Raw genomic sequence first — 16,753 nt, 5'->3', positions numbered from 1 at the left:
TTTTGAACTGGGAAGAAGGCGCTGCTTTCAAGTTCCCAATGAGAAAGCTTTGTTTGAAATATCCAGAAACAACTACCACCATATGTAACTATGTATGCCCTCCACCAGCTATAAAATACCACTCCACACAAACATATATATACATTTCTACCTTTTTCCATAAGCTTTTCTACTTGCTTGATTCCTGTAACAGCTGCTCACCTATTCACTAACATATCTTTTAAAGTCTCACTAAATTATTCTCTATCTTATTTCATTCACAAACATTTGATGAACATCTCCTATTTCAGCCCCTCTTCAATCTGTTAGCTCTTATGCCTTTGAGTCAAGCTCTTAACCATTCTGGGCCAGAATCTTTTCATCCTTAAAACAAAATCTCTCAAGTCCCCTAGTGATTCCACGTGAACTCCCTTGTAACTCTGTATGTCCTTTTGAAATCTGTTTCTGAAAAAAGACAAAGCATATATATTAATCAATATATATTAATTAATCAATAATAACACATATTAATCAATTCACTTACGGATGCCTATGTTCATATGACAAATTTCTTATCAAAAGTTAAACTGGAGATAAAATATCTTTAAGTTCCTAAGTTATAAGTGATAGGAAGTAGGTGGTGTCATTTAGTTCCAATCACAACCTACTTCCTTGCACTTAGTTAAAATAAATTGAGGCATCAAAACTCCAAGTACAAGATTTTACATGTATGTAATTGTATGCAAATGTCTACACATGGACGCAAAGGCAAATGCATGTATGTGTGGAAATGGGACTGTGTATAATACTTGCAGAAGATTGTGTTTTAAGTTAACGTGGATGAATATGTTTTGGATGGAAACCCCTTTCAATCTTGTCTGGTGTTTGCCAAGAATGTGTGAAAGCAGTTGAAGAAAGTACTTGACAAAGGAGTTTAGGGACCGCAAACCCTTTAAATCATAACACTGTGAAGTAAGACACTGTGAAGGACAGGGAGGCTCTGGTAAGGAGGGAGGCTTCTTCAGTTCACCTCCCTGTGGAGCAGCTCAGGATGCAGCCAGGAGTGTAATGTAATTCCAGCAGTTCCTGTCAGGCGGGCCTCCCAGAGCGCCAGGCTAGGAGGAGTCGGGCAATCATGCTAAACAGTGAACAACACTTAATAAAGACATTCCTGGACCTAGACAAAGCTGTACTGTTTGGTGGATTTACGTCGCACCTAGCTAATCATTACAAAGATTTCCTTACAAAGAAAACGAACGCAAACGAGTAATAAGTTAGCATTTCTCTCTGACTCAGTAGTACAGTGAGAGGAAAAGAGAAAATTGGAATTTTAAAGAACAGGTTTACCATTGTGTCCCGATGCTGAGAAAAGAAAAAGCCAGGACGAGTTATACGCAGCATTTAGCTTGACAGTGGACTTATTATTTATACTAAATATTGTTGCTGCTATTTTAATTAAATCTTGACTACTAACTTTATTTGGGCTGATATTGAATTTTTCAGCTGTTACTTTTCAAACATTTAAACATCGCTGGAAAAGATTTGGGAACAGGGTTTACTCCGCCACCTGCTGGTCATTTGGAAATACTGCTGCTCTCAGGAACTCGCTACAGGAACTGCAAGCCTCAGCCCGGGGTTTGTGAAAATGCTATGCTGTTAGAGAGAGGAATTCACCTGGCCTGGGTGGTGGTGGAAATAACACTGGATCTGGCTTCAGAAAGCCTGAGGCAGAAGGGACATTGGCTGTGGGGGTGCAGGAGTCCCAGTTTTACCAGCATGGCTCTCCCCTTTCCCTGGATGGCTCTATCCAACACCTTAATTTCCTCCTCCCGTCGTGTTGAGACCTGCCTTACATACTTCAAATGGGAAAATGCTTTTTAAACTGTAAGGCATTATATAAACAAATATATTGGTCAGAATTAGCGGTCGAATAACAGCATATTGTAGTTCTTTGGCTCCCTGCAATCTGTATTTCATGTGGGCATTGTCACAAAGCTTTTAAAAATCCAAATTTTAACTAGAGTCACGTTTAATCATCCTGAGAAAAATGGGAAAGATAAATGTATATGCATATCTGTACACTGAACCAGTTTCCAGCACCAGCAGGTCCCTGAACTGTATCATTCTTCCATCTTCCAAAAACACCTATTCCAATTAAAATGCTGAAAGTTTCCAAAATGTGTGCTTTGAGCAGAGAAAGTGCTAGTAATCATAAAAACAAAATTACCTGCACAATCTTTTCTAGTTATTCTGAATAGTATTCAAAGGTAGCCTTAATGGAACTCAGGGAAATAAAACAGATACACAAAAAGGCCAAAATTGAATTGATTCAAATTGCCACATTGAACTTTCTTTCATTTTTTTTCCCTAACAATTTCTTGATTTCCTAGCTATGGACTATGCCGTTTTTAAAAGCCCCAATAAAATTTCCACAATTTATCCTTGTGAGAGACTCTGTTGTTGAGATTTAATATAAATTTGCAGATATTCACAAAAGGAAGGTCAGACAAAATCACATCCTCGCAAATTGCTTTATTTCTTCACATAAATATCTCTTAAAATAGGCTTTTTTCATGCTCCTGAACAGCACTGCAATCACTCTCTCAAAACAAACATAGAATTCTGAACCTAAGCAAGACACTTTGCTCCAGGGAGACAATGTCTTCCTTGTCACTTGATTTTGTCTTTTTTTTTTAAGGGGAGGGGAGAAAAGTTTTTTTTCCCCCCTCCTGTTTGCAGACCACCCATGAACCTTTTTAGTTTTCTCTTTTAATCTGAGAAAGGGGAGAAAAGGAGACTTGTTGCCCTTAGCAGTTCTTGAGCTTTTCTTCCAATAGGGTAAGTTAATTATTTTAACCTACTGATGAGGGGGTGGCCATGGCTCTCCATGTGGGAGGGAGGAGGAAACAGGTGTTTCAAACACCTGCATTTCTAGGCTTAATTGCTCTGAATCTTGTAGGCTCTCAACTGCATTCTCCTTTCTTTACAGAGGCTCAGGGGAAGGGGTTCATTTGTGAAGTTCTTATCTAATTGTAGCATTAATATGCAACCAATTTTGGCTGAACACATTATTTTCCTTAAAACAAGCTCCAGGTAAATTTAATTAGGAAGAAGGTGATTGACGGGTATTACTCTGAATGCAAGGATTAAAAATCCTACTGTTGTTAAAAGAAAAAGGCAGAGTCAAGAGTCAGCCATATTCTAGTGGTTTTCTTCTCACACCAAGAGTTCAGGTAAAGAAAGCCCTGATCAGGTAACTTTGTTTTTTCACTAGAGCACATGGAAAAATCTGCTTTTAAAAGATAACCTGTGTACCAAAATGACTGTTTAATGTATTTTACATCTGGCTTAAGTGTTTTCATAAATCTAGCTTATAATAATTGAGTGATTATCACATGCCACACACTCTTGTATAATGCATTGTTTCATTTAGTCCTCACACCAGCCCTATGAGATAGTTCCTATCATTCACCTTATTTTACAGGTGCCGAAACTGAGGCATAAGCGGATTAATTAATTTATCCAAGGCCGGACAGTAAGTGGTTGAGTAGAGATCCCGACTCCAGCAGCCAGGCACAGGGTCTACGACTCCCGTTCGTATTGCTCATTTGCTAGCGGTCGGTAGCTCTTTAAATAGTCCTCATGTACGTGTCCTCCAGAAACTTTCCTTCTTGACTTCTGAGGGTGGTAGAGGCAAGGAAGGGATTAAAATTTTGCAGCTGAACACAAAGCTATGAGAGTTCTGTTTCTCAGCCTTGAATCACAAGAACAGCCCTTGGCCACACACAGTATTAATTAATAAATGGTACGGCAAGATTCTAGAAAAAGGCCAGGACTCCAGGATGTACCAGGCCTGAAGTCAGGAAATTATGGAGAACGGATTATTTTGGAACTAATCTCCCTGCTCAATAAGTAATCTGTGGTCCAGAGAAATTAAGAGAGATTTGGTCAAGCCTTCACAGTGAGGCCAGAGTCAGGCGCAAGAGCATAACCCAGAAGCATTGCTTCAAAGCCAGGGCCTTTTTATTCCTAGTAACCAGTTTTTCCTCTAGGTGAGGATAATTAGACCAATCAATTAGACAAACAATTTAGGGACCTTGCCATGTGACTTACTTCTTGTGTATTGGTTAAAAGGGTACTGAAATGGAAATACAATTTATTACTGACTTAATGGTTCTCATCAGGCAGCGGCTGACGCATGCTCACTTTATACAGGAAATCAGGTGTCAACACTGGCTGATTCTGGCAAGTAAATATTCTAGCCTCAGACAAGGGAGCCTTAGTTCTTGCTTCTGATTTCCTTTCTGCCAGCTCATTTTCACATATGCCTTTTCAGGGTGTGGAGGTGTGGAAATAGGAAAGGAGGGATTCCCACCGAGAACTGCCTGGAACTTCCCTCTGGTTCCTGATGGATCCCAGACACAGCCTTTCTTTAGGCATGGCTCTACCTCCATTTCCCTTCTTGCAGCCTGTTCCCAGCCTCCTTTAAGTCATCTGAGAATGGAGGTCAATGAGACATTAGAATTATGGAAAGGAAGGGGTGAACAATTGCATCATGAGTAATGAGACCAAGATTCCACTGGGACACACTAGGTCTTAATGTAAGGGGTTATAATACAGATTGAATGGGAAATTTCAGAGAAAGCTCTAAGTTGCAAGGAAAGGAAACTTATGTGATTCGGTGTTTCTCGGCTCAAGAGCAGGTGTTTCAGATGGAATCAGAGTACAGAAAGAGTTCATCCTAAAAGCTCCTGGGTTAGTCCTGGAAGTTCTATTCAGGTATTCAGAGTTTCTCACACACACAGCCCTTATCACAATACGGGCATACCTTGTTTTATTGTGCTTTGCTTTATTGTGCTTCACAGATGTGCATTTTTACAAATTGAAGGCAAGTCCTTCCACCAGCAAAGAGATAACGATTCACTTTATTACAATTCTTGCTTTATTGTGGCAGTCTGAAACCGAGCCTGAAATAAATATCTGCTAGGTATGCCTGTACAGAGTTGCTACCTAATTAACTTTTCCCACACTTGTATTATAGAACTGAGTTTTGGAAAGCAGTGCTTCTCAAATTTCAGGCGTGCATACAAGCCACCTGGAGATCTTGTTAAGGAGTCCTACTTAGGATGTTTCAGGAAGGCCTGAGAGTCTGCATTTCTTAGGTGATCTTGATGCTGCTGGTCTATTGATCCTACTTTGAGTAGCAAGGTGATAGGGTAAATGCAGCTGGTTTAAGATAGCAATCCTGTCCCACTTTTAATGAATAAATATAGTCTTAGGGAAGGTATTTTTTTAAACAGTAGTTATACTTTTGTGTACCTATGCATTCTGCTATCATTGTGTGGTTTGGCTTATGTTTTTCAGATATTTGAACTACTTAAGAATTTGAACTGCAAAGTTGATAAGTCTAACTTACATGCTTAGGAGGTTCTTGTTGGTTTTGTTGTATAAGTCTACATTTTAGATGTTTGAAGTGTTTGTGAGAATCAGATATGTTGAATGTATAATTACGGTTCAAAATGTCAAAGGGAATTTGAATAACTATGTAAATGGATAGAAATTGAGAAAAATTTAATATTTTAACTTTAACTTAATTAAATATTAATCAAAGAAAAAGACAAAAAAGAAACATACTTAAATAATTCATAGAACAAACAAAAAACTATAATGAAAATGAGGAAATATTAAGAATGGTATGACAACAAAATACTGCACATCATAACTCGTGAGATAAAGCTAAAATGATATTATAAAAAAACTCATAGTTTTTAAGACTTATGTGAGGAAGGAGGAAAGGCTGAACATTAGAAGTTAGAAAAATAACAATAGGATAAATTGGGCATGAAGAAATAATAAAGATAAGAATGTAAATTAGTGAAATAGAAACTGAAGGGAATCAACAAGGTCCCAAAATGGCTATTTGAAAAGATATGAATTACGAATTCCATAAAGATTGATCAAGTGAAAAATAGAGGACACATACATACAAGCAAAATCAGGAATGACAAGGAAACACAACTACAGTTGCTGTAGAGTTTTTTAAAAAAAGTTATGAGGATTTTATAAACCGTTACTCATACATCCGAAAATGTACAAGAAATGAACAAATTCTAAAAAATGTATAAATCATAAACTGACAAGAAAAAATAAAAAATGTAAATGGTTCTATAAATATTTTTAAAAATTAAATTTAGTAGTTAAAAAATTCCAGAGAGGCTAAATGCCAGATTCCTTCACTTTTTAACAGTTTTCCAAATATGAAAGGCATATAGAAAAAAAGAGAATGCTCCTAAAACACATCTAAATGGAAATTCCAGGTGGATTAGAGACTTAAATGTGAAAGGTAAAACTATAAAACTTTTAGAAGATGAGTATCTTTACAGCTTGATGATGAGAAGCTGTTTTGTAAACAAGATACTAAAAGCATAAACCGGGGGGAAATGACAGACAATAAAAAAAAAATCAGAATACCATAATGAGAAAATTTGAGATAACATTTCACATTCCCTAAGTTGGCAAAAATTTAAAAGTATGACCAAATCAAGTGTTGGCAAGAATGTGGAGGAACAGAAACTCTTATACACAGCTAACGGAAGTATAGATTGTTATAACCACGTGGGAAAACAATTTGGGCTTACCTAAAAAATTCTGAAGATATTCATGCCATGTGACCCAGTCATTAGATATAAGCACAAGGGAAAATGACACATATGTACCAGGAATTATGTACAAGAATATTTGTAACAGCAAAACTCATAATAGTGAAAAACCTGGAAATTGCCCAAATTATTCATCTGTGTTAGAAGAGATAAATAAATAATGATTAGTCATACAATTGAGTTTTATACAATATTGAAAATGAATGAACTAAAACTACACTAACAACATAGATGAGTAAGTATCAGGAACACAGAAGAATATAAAAGCATCAAGAAGCTTTATACACATTCATCTGCCTGGCACTCAAATCATTCCATAATCCATAAAGCCCATTTAACCTGTCCAATCTCATATCCTTCTCCAAAGCACATTAAGCTGTAGAATCTGCTAGGCACTGCTTTTTTTTCATAGTTCTTCATGCATGCCACTATCCTTTCGCCTGCCTTGACTTCGCTTAGATCATCTCTACCCTGATGCTCCACCCTACAGGAAGCCATTTGTCACTGCTCAGCGTCTCTCCTCTGAACTTCCACTGAGTTTACTGTCAGGACCATGACGTTTGGGTCAGGACCATGACATTTGGGGATGACTTGTTCTCCAGGTATCTAATGAGCTCCTGTCACGTGAGCGAGCCTGTGGAGGTGCTGCAAAGAGTAGATGAACATAAAATATTCTCACTCTCCAGTTTTAAAGAGAGATCTATCAAAAGCACATGTGACATTAGGCAAAGCTTTCCAGCTGAGGCTGCTCTCAAGAAAGGTGTAAAACGCCAGGTGGTGAAGTGCTCTGGGCATGAATTCACAGACCTGACTTCTAGTTCTGGCTCCATCCCACACACCAGCTGTGTGACCTTTCTCCGCTTTAGATTCCTGCCTGTAAAAGGTAGAGTGGGGATTGTACCAGATGATGCGCTGGGGGGTACTATGTGTCCAGCACATGGTAAGCTCAGGGAAAGCAGTGGCTACTAGCAATGACGATGGCTAGGATTTCAACAGGCAGAGATGATGCAGGCCAGAAGAGTGCCTCCCACGAATAGTCCAGTTTGCTGGAGCACAGAGTCGAAGCAATGGAAGTGGCTCAGATTTGTAGTAGACAAAGAGGCTGCATGTGTGAAGTGTGTGCTTAGTCCCGTGGGAAAGAGTATTGGGTAAGGACCATGCTTGCCTCTGAGAAAGCCCTGTGGGGAGGGAGGAGAAGCAGGGAAACATTAAAACAATTGCAAAACTGCACTCTTTGGGCTGTAGTACAACAATAATAATGCTATTAATAGTTGAAAATTATAAATAGTTTTATTTTGCTTCTATGGAAACAAAAAAGAGTAAATAAAAACACATAGACATAACTTTCGTTTAAATTATAATTCCATTACTAGTCAAAATTTTAATAGTGTTGAGAACAATTTTTATTGCTAAAACTCTACAGTACAAGTATGAGAGAATTTTATCATCTAGGAAGTTGTGAGGGTGACTCAGTGCTCTCAGTGACGAGCCTGGTTTGCCTTCACTGACTCTGGTCTCTGTTCTGGGAGGTAGGCAAGGGTTTGGGGGATGTTTACAACAAGGACTGAGATGCTGCTTTGATGTTTTCTTGCCTTTATTTTTTAAATTATCATGGTAAATAGTTACCATGTGACGAAGTTACCATCCAGAAAAAACAGACCAGTTGACTTAAAGGGTAAGCTAAATGCTTCATAGTCTTTGCAATATCTTTGAAAACTTTAATACTCACTCAATCCAATTTTGTGTCCACACTAGACTAGGAAATCCCTGAAAGATCCTCTTAGCTTTATCAAAGAAGTAGAAACAGGATCTTCTTCCATCACATGAACTGAACTCTGAGCCTCTGAGTCTCTTTGTGACCCTGCTAAAAATAAAGATAAAATAATTATGAAGAAATATCATGAAATGTGTTCTCTCTGTGATTTTCTGGCAAGTGACATGGAGTCCCCTAGAGTTTAGACCTGATGGGTGGCAGATTCTTTATGCCCTCAAGATAGGATGAAGATGGAGGATACTTCTCTTTTGTAACTAAGGAATAAAAAGCCTTTCCTCCTTTTCTCTAAATACCTGACTTTTCCTCCCAGCAAGTCTCAAGATTATAGTTAACTCTCACTCACTGAATTTACAAGTCAATAAACTTAGAAAATGGGCTGAATTATTCATTGTGACATAACCCATTTATAAATTAATCATAAAAGAGTAAACCTTTCCACAAAAAGGCCAATGTTTTTCTTGCATTGTTTCTATAGACTACTTTTTAAAAAGCTGCTTATTTTACTCAATTATAAATTTGTTCTGAAAAGCTGAAAGACTGAATTTTGCTAAGTACAGATCTTGCTTATTTTCATTTCCTGGGTATTACCCAGAGAATGTACAAAGGAATGTTTGAAACACATCAGTAAATGCTAGAAAACATGCCAGGAAGTCTGTAATTATATTAGGTAGATGGCTTTACTGACAAAGAAAAATACCCCTGCCTAAAAACGACTTTCAAAGAGTTCTTACTTTTACATTGCACCATGGCGCTACAAAAAAAAAGAAGAAAAAAAACCCCAACAAAACAAACAAACAATATTTATTGTTTCCTTTCTTTAAAAGAAATGATGTATAGGTATTTCAAGGTTCATCATCAGCTGCCACAGCTTATGAGATAGTTCAAAATGCTATGCAATTATGTGACTTCCACAAATGCTCCCTTGAAATGGAAATAATGGGACTTGATCATATTTCCTACTGAGGGAGGATCTCCAGTGCCACAGACAGCAACTGTCACATGTGTTTGAGAAGTGGGGGCCTAAAAGAACCGTAGACAAAATGGAGACAGAAAATAGGCTGCACTGTGAGAAAGGCCCTATTACTAATGGTTGCTCTAACTTAAAAAAGCACACACGCATGGTGAGAATATGGAAGTGCTATGAACCATGTGCAGTCACTTAATAAGAAACATTTATTGAGAGCAAACTGTGTGCCTGGCAATGTTCTGAGCGCTTTATGTATAAGGACTTCTCTCATTTAACGGTAACAATCGGATGGTTAATTATCATCTCCATTTTACAAATGAGGAAACTGAGGCATATGCAAGAGAATTGTCCAAGGTCATAAGGTGAGTAAGAGTCTTGCACAGAGGATTCAACCCAGGTTTGCTTTTCTGAGACAAAACAACTATTATGCAGCCCCATGTCCCAGAAATCTCAGGTGCACTGACTCCTGTTATTGCCAGATGCTGGCCTGAGTGGACCTTTGCCCAGAGAAGCAATTGATGTCAGCATTGGCAGATCGGGAGGATCTCATTCCATCTTGTTACTCTCTCTAGAGACATGAGACACAGAAAGGTGAAGCAATGGAGCTAGAAGCTCAACTCCTGCTCCTTCCCACCCCCAGTCTTTGCTCTGTATAGTACTTCTCTCTGCTTTTTACGAATGTGCTGATTTTGTCAGCAGCTATTCTAACAGCTTTACTGTTGGCAAAGCTATCAGGAGGGAAGCTTTACTATTAAACTGCAAACTAAGGGCTCCCTAAGTTCAAGTCCCCCTGTGTCAAGAATTTGTTGTCACAGGCAGGATCATCACACCATGACTAAGTGGCTGACAGACTTTCAGTTCTGGAGAACGAGATGGCATCATCGGCCACTTTCCCTGTCACTGACATTATTGGATACAAGATGAGTTGAATCCTTTGATAAGATGGTCTAATAACAGTTAGGATTGACTGTACCACAACTGGTCACTTTGCTCACCTGAACATAACTTAGACCAAAAGAAAATACCCTGCCTGCACGGCTAGTTCTCTCTCTCCTCTTTACTTTATGACAAGGAAGGTTTCTGAAGAGCAGAACTAAGCCACACCCACCCTCCATCCCAGTCTACAAATGCTGTGGCCTCTCTGTTGAACATCAGGCAAACGCTGGTCTTTTTGTAGTTATAATCCCCATCCTCACAAGATAAAATCTTCCAGGGTAGGGAGACAATCAAACAGGCAAGTACAATAAAGTGTAATAACGAGAAGGGAAATTTAAGGAGTTTGTGCGAGAACAGAGGCGGGGCGCCCAATTCAGGGTCGATGCAATCTTCTCAGAGGAAAGACCTGAGACCTGAAAAAAGGTTAGAAATTACTCAGAGTGAAAGGTCGGAAGAAGGAGAGAACAAAAGGTAAGACAGGTAGAGAGAAGAGCATGGCAAAGGCTCAGAGGCGAGAAGATGGAACATTCAAAGGACTGAGAGGGTCCCCAGAGCTATTTGTAGTCACCGATTTACATAAGGGCTGATGAAGCTTCTGTAAAGAGGATTTTATCCTTGTCCAACTGAGGTTTGGAGATATATAGCTACAATCAAAACCAACTTGCAAGAAATGTTTATAGGAAACGTGGTAGGCGTCAGCTCTGTTTACATCACGTGTTGTGAGATGTGAGGTTGTGTGTGTGTCCAGGATAGGCTGTTACACATTAGGGCTCAAACAGCCTTGCCGTGGAACACCTTCCCCTCTACCCTTGAGCCGAGTGCAACTCAGGTGCATTCTTCTCACTTTATCTGAGTGGTAACTTGGATCTCTGGCCCCCACGTTCAAGTTCTGTCAGCCTCAGGGTGGCCACAGCCCTGTTTTGTGTGCATGGAGCTGGGAGGGTTTTCTGCTCTGTCCACATTCAGGTGGTGGTGACTCTAGTGACAGGAATGAGAGAAAGGGGACACTCAGGCTGCACCTCTGGGGAACTCTGGAGGCTACAGGCAGCAGAGTCCTGGCTCAGGAGGCAAGAAAGAAGCTATTACTCAGTATGTAGTATTTGGGAGCTCAAGCAATCTTGCTGTGAGACACAAGTGGACAAGAGTAAAAACAGATTCTCCTCCCTTCATGACAACAGTGGCGCCCGCTAATACTGGGGCACAACACATTTTCAGCCCTACTGGTAGAGGCAGTGCCAGCCTAAATGGAAACCTCTGTGGATGTGTTGGATCCTGAGATTGAGGAGTTGTGATTTGGCCACCAGCAGCAGCAAGGGACAACTGAGACTGATTTGTGGATACCTGTTAAGGACCTTGGGGAGTTCCTAGAAATACTTCAGGAAGAGCGGACTATGTAAAAGGTCTTCGATGGCCAAGCAGGGATAAAGGGACTCGAGGCCACTAAAATAGGGGTACGAATGTGTTTACATTCCTCTCACTGGCTGGGGAAGGCTGAGAGGTGTGGGTTACATCCAGAAAATATCACTAGCATGGCTAAACATGATAAACGCTTGGGGAACAGAGGTGGTGTGTGGTTGAGTCCTTTGTAGTACTTACTACTTGACTTCCACAAAAATAAAGTCTTATAAATATTTGACAAATATTTCATGACTGACTGCGTGTCTTTCTATTTGAGCTTTCCAAAAGGAAAAGCTCCAATCGTGAAGGCATGAGAACGATGACACAGAACGAGGTGTGTATACTCCTAGGCAGGTGCTTGCAGAGAAATGTGGTGACACTCCCCTCCCTGGGGCATTAATTTCTCTAAAGATTTCTGGGATGAAAACTAAACATTCGAACTGGGAAGTAATTTAAAACATTTTGTATTAGAACAGGCACGGCTATATTAAGGAATAACATAAAAAAGCACAACGAATCTTTCGTATTACATAAGTAATGTGTGCAACCGAATATAAAACAAAGATAAAGGAAGCAACTTCAGAGAAATAGCAGGCTTGCATGAAGACACTTAGACCCCAGCTCATCTCCACCCTCTTGGGGTCTGTGTCTTCACTGCCTTTGGCCAATGAAGATACATGAGTATAAAAGTCTGAAAAGCACTGGTCGAAGGTGTGTGTGTTGTCCGAAGAGTGTTATAAGATAAAAGTTCTAACTTTCTACTTAATAATAATAATCCACTTTCTATTTGTTGATAACAATAGCAGCAACAAAACAACAGCTAGTGTTCATCAAATGCTTACTGAGGGCTAAGTACTTTTAATGCTCACCCCCCTGTCACACACACACATACATCTTTTGAGGTCTATATTATTAACATGTCAATTCTCCAATGAGAAACTGAGGCGCAGACAGCTGAAGTTACACAGGGTCCATGGGATGGAGCTGGCTTTCAAATCTCAGCAGTCTGGCTTCAGACTTCACATGGAGAATAGGATCTCAAGAGGCAGACGAGCTATGCTGCCCCTTGCTGGGAAAACAGTCTGTTGGTCCCAAGCCGGAGCAACCAGCTTTGGGTTGCACCTGTGGCCCATGGAGCAGGTTGGCAAGAAAATTCAGCTCCAAGTACATGCTTTATATTGGTGATGTCCAGGGACCCTCTTTGTATTTTCTTGAGGAAAGTGTGAAGTCAATCAGAAAGAGGGTAACATGGGCAGAGGCAATAAGGAAACAGTTTGATGGGAAGAAAAGCAGGAAAAAAAAAAAAAGGCAGGAGATGATGCAGTCAGAAGAGAATGAGTCCTTAGCACCCTGTGAGCACCTGAGAGGACGTGGTGGCCATGTCCTTAGAGCTGCCCTTGGGAGCTCACACCAGCTGTCGCATCTAAAGCAGCGAGAAACGGCGCTGCTTCTTCATTAGGTCTGGCCGAACAACGCCTGAGACATTTTCTGTCTCCTCACCTCCACCATCTTGCAATGCCTGAAATTTAAAAATGTAATCATCTCCCAGCATCTGAAGTGGTCTAACTCTCTCTTTCTTCTTTTTGGCCTGAAAACCTAACACAATACCAATTCAGTGTAGGTGTTTGGGCAAATCCCTTCTCCTTTCTGCGTCTCAGAGGTGTTTGTCTTGTTTTGTTTTAATAAGGCAATTGTTCTCAAGCAAGGATGAGACTGCCCCACCGAGGGCGCTTGGGATGTGTGTGTTTGCGCGTGTGGGGGGGGGGGTGATTGTCACAAAGACTTAGAAGGGGGTGCCTTTGGCATTTAGCATCCAGAAGCCAGAGATGCTAAACATCCCTCAGAAGCCATTAGTACTCCTGCTCAGAAACACTGGATGATTCAATGTCTACGTGGTCGTTTCTTCTTATAATAATATAAATAAATCCATTTTAGGTGTTAAAGTTCTGTTAAATGGGCTTCTAAGAGTCAAATATTAAAATGTTAAACAGAAGCAAAAAATAAAAATAGCTCTTCAAACAGGCTTTCGAATACTGGGTGGTTTTCTAAAGGAAACAGCTTTGCTGTGAGTGGAGGATTTCTGGCGTGTTTCTAATGCCTGTGAGCTCTAAAGATCTAAAGCTATGATCACGTTAAACACAGATGCCCTGTGAGCCGGAAAGTGTTATGCTGATAAAATTGTATGACCGAATCTACTTGAGTTGCAGAAAAATAAATAAATATTCTACTTAAGCAATGGATGCCCAGTGTTATTTGTCTGTTAGTGGGAGTCGATGGGGCATTTGGTGAAGGCAGAGTGGAGTGGACTTCATTAAGGGCCCTTTCTGGAGGGCCAACTGCAGTTGCTGTGTTTGGTCCTCCTGGATCATACATGTACCTATGGCTTAAATTTTAGGCATTCCTTACTGCCTCTGTTATTTTCGTTGTATCTAAGTGCCGTGTGCCTTATAATTTACTTGATTTTTTTGTATCAATTCACTTTTTAAAAACTCACTTTTTGCATCCTGATTTCTGTGAAACAATGGTTTGATAAAGCCATTTAGAGTTTTTAAATAGTTTAAATGTATGCATAACTATTAAAAAGTTTTAAAGTTCATTTATATATTACCTTAAGTCATCTTAAGTGTAACCAAAACCATAACCTATAATGATAACACAAAAGATTTTTTAAAAATCCAGATTCTATGTAGAAAACAGAGGAATTAAAAGAGAATAAATAAACCCATGTTTGTAAGATGGGTACATATAAGTCTATAATAGAGTTGACTTAAGCATGAGTTTGTGTGTGTGACTGTGTGTGTTAATATACAATCAATTACAATCATTGTGACCTTCTATAGCATTCTGGTATTAACATCCAAATACTCCTTAATAAGTGACTGGTAAAATATTCAGCCAGTGTTATCATAATGAATTACTATTGCTGTAGTCAAAAGCAAAGAAATTTGACATGTAAATTAGTCTATTCTAGCTTGCCTAGGGTAGATATACAGTTTCTTTTAGACTTTGGAAACCACTGGAATGAACCCTGTGGGAGAGACAAGGGAATGATTATAATGCTTGGCCATGAAATTGAAGGTGGGATAGAAGTGAAAATATAAGGGGGGGAGGTGAGTGGGGGGTTAAAAAGGGTTAATAGATTATAGTCCCAGTGAATTTGGGTGCCAGAGGCCCTGCTGTCTGAGCTAAGAGTTTTCTAAGAGTTCCCAGGAATAAGGATAGGAAGTCCATGTTTCTTAATGTCTCATTGTCAAACTCTTATTCTATCCATAGACCTACATTACTGGGGAGAGGTTTGTATGTGGCCAAAGACCCCTGTACCAGATAAGTTCATAGGAATAAATCAGTACTTTCTTCTATTCTTTAAAACACATAGTTTCCTCTATCAGCTCTGCCTTTTTTCTTTGAAATTACTGAGTAATCACAATAACAACTTCACCTGTGTGGAGGACCCTCCATGTCAGAATTCTCATTAAGTCAAAAGGAAAGATTCTGTTTACAGGAGAGTATCGGCAGCCCACTGCCAGTGGACACTGTCCATGTATTTTATTGATTTATATCTTGCTTCTTGCAAATTCTACACACACAAGGTTTTCACACCTGTTTTGTTCAGAGTGTGAGCACCTGGGCTTAGCACATACAAAGCTCTTCATAAAAATCTGTCAAATGAATCAACTTTGGCCTTACTTAGTTTCAGTGAAAAGCACTGTAAGGAGGCTGAGAAGAAAATTAAATTGGCTGGGTCTCTGACATTCGTTGAAGGAGGTGATAAGAAGTCTACAAGGGATGGGGAAGAGGAGGCTTTTCCATGGACTGCCACACAAGCCAGAGTAGAAGACATGAAATTCACCCCAGGTCATTCTTGCAGCCTATTTTGGAAACGTAGATCCTTAGCCCAAAAATGCAGACACAGTTCCTCTGCTCCCTCTCAGGGACAGTTCCCATTTAGAGATGAGCTGTCTGATGTATATATAGTTTGTACAGCCTTCGCTCTTCAATATTCTTTGCAGCTTGAAAATTATGGTAACCTTGGCCCTTCAGCCCTCAGGACTCAAAAGCCCTCAACTCTGCCCACCCCCCCCCCAACCCCCACCTTCAGCGCCCACCCCTCACCCCATCCCCTCCCACCCCTGGCAGCAGCTGGGAAAGCTTCCTGCCCCTGCCTGTCTTCCAGGAAGCTTCCCCCACTGCCAGTGCTGTCCAGAGTCATTGAATTTTATTTTCAATGAAAGGGTTTTAAAAATATATATCTAAAAGCCACCTAACTTTCTAGCTTGGTAAGACTTTCCTTATCTGAGTACATCTCCCAATCAGAGAAAAAAAATTATCTAATAGATACAGTATATAGATGACTGATTTGGGGTTTGGGTAATAAGCTTAGCACGTGGAAATCGTGGCTCAGACCTATTTCACACGAAATTCACCCTCAGACGTGGTTCGGTATCGTCCTTAGTATGAGAGAGCTGAAATTTTACCAGCCACACTCGGGCCCTGTTAAGGCTGCAGGAAGGGAGACCGCATCCTAGCCTCAGCCACGCTCGCCTCCTGGGTTCAGAGCAGCGCAGGCCTGGATCAGTGCTTGCCTGCCTCAGTAACATCTCCCTGGGAGCTTAGTTGGGTCTGTGTCCCAGGGCGGGGAGTCTTCCGGAGCGCAGCCCAGGGCTGGGAGCCGGCAGGGGACAGAGAAAAGCCACCGAGGGCCTTGCCTGCCGCGTGCACACCCCGCCGGGGAGCTAGGCCAGCCGCGACCTGCCTGGGCGGCGGGAGCCCGGCTGAGTGCGGAGCCGGGAGCGCGGCCACACGGTGAACCCCGCACTCCCAGGGCCTCGCAGGAGGGCAGCCTCCTCTTGGGTCCTCCGGGCCGGGCGCGCTGCTTCACCGCGTCCGCGGCCCGCCGCCTCCCACGCGCAGCCCCGAGCGCCCAGGGCGGTCCCGGGGATTTGTCAGTGCGCCCCATATAGCCGCAGACAGCTGCCATCTGTTATGTTTAGTAACAACCCCACGCCGCTCCCCCTTCCCCGTGAGTAAGCCTGCCTTGGT

Source organism: Rousettus aegyptiacus, unplaced genomic scaffold, assembly GCF_014176215.1.
Source record: "Rousettus aegyptiacus isolate mRouAeg1 unplaced genomic scaffold, mRouAeg1.p scaffold_m13_p_3, whole genome shotgun sequence".
In the NCBI taxonomy this organism is placed as follows: Eukaryota; Metazoa; Chordata; class Mammalia; order Chiroptera; family Pteropodidae; genus Rousettus; species Rousettus aegyptiacus.
Note: the sequence above shows the minus strand (reverse complement) of the source record.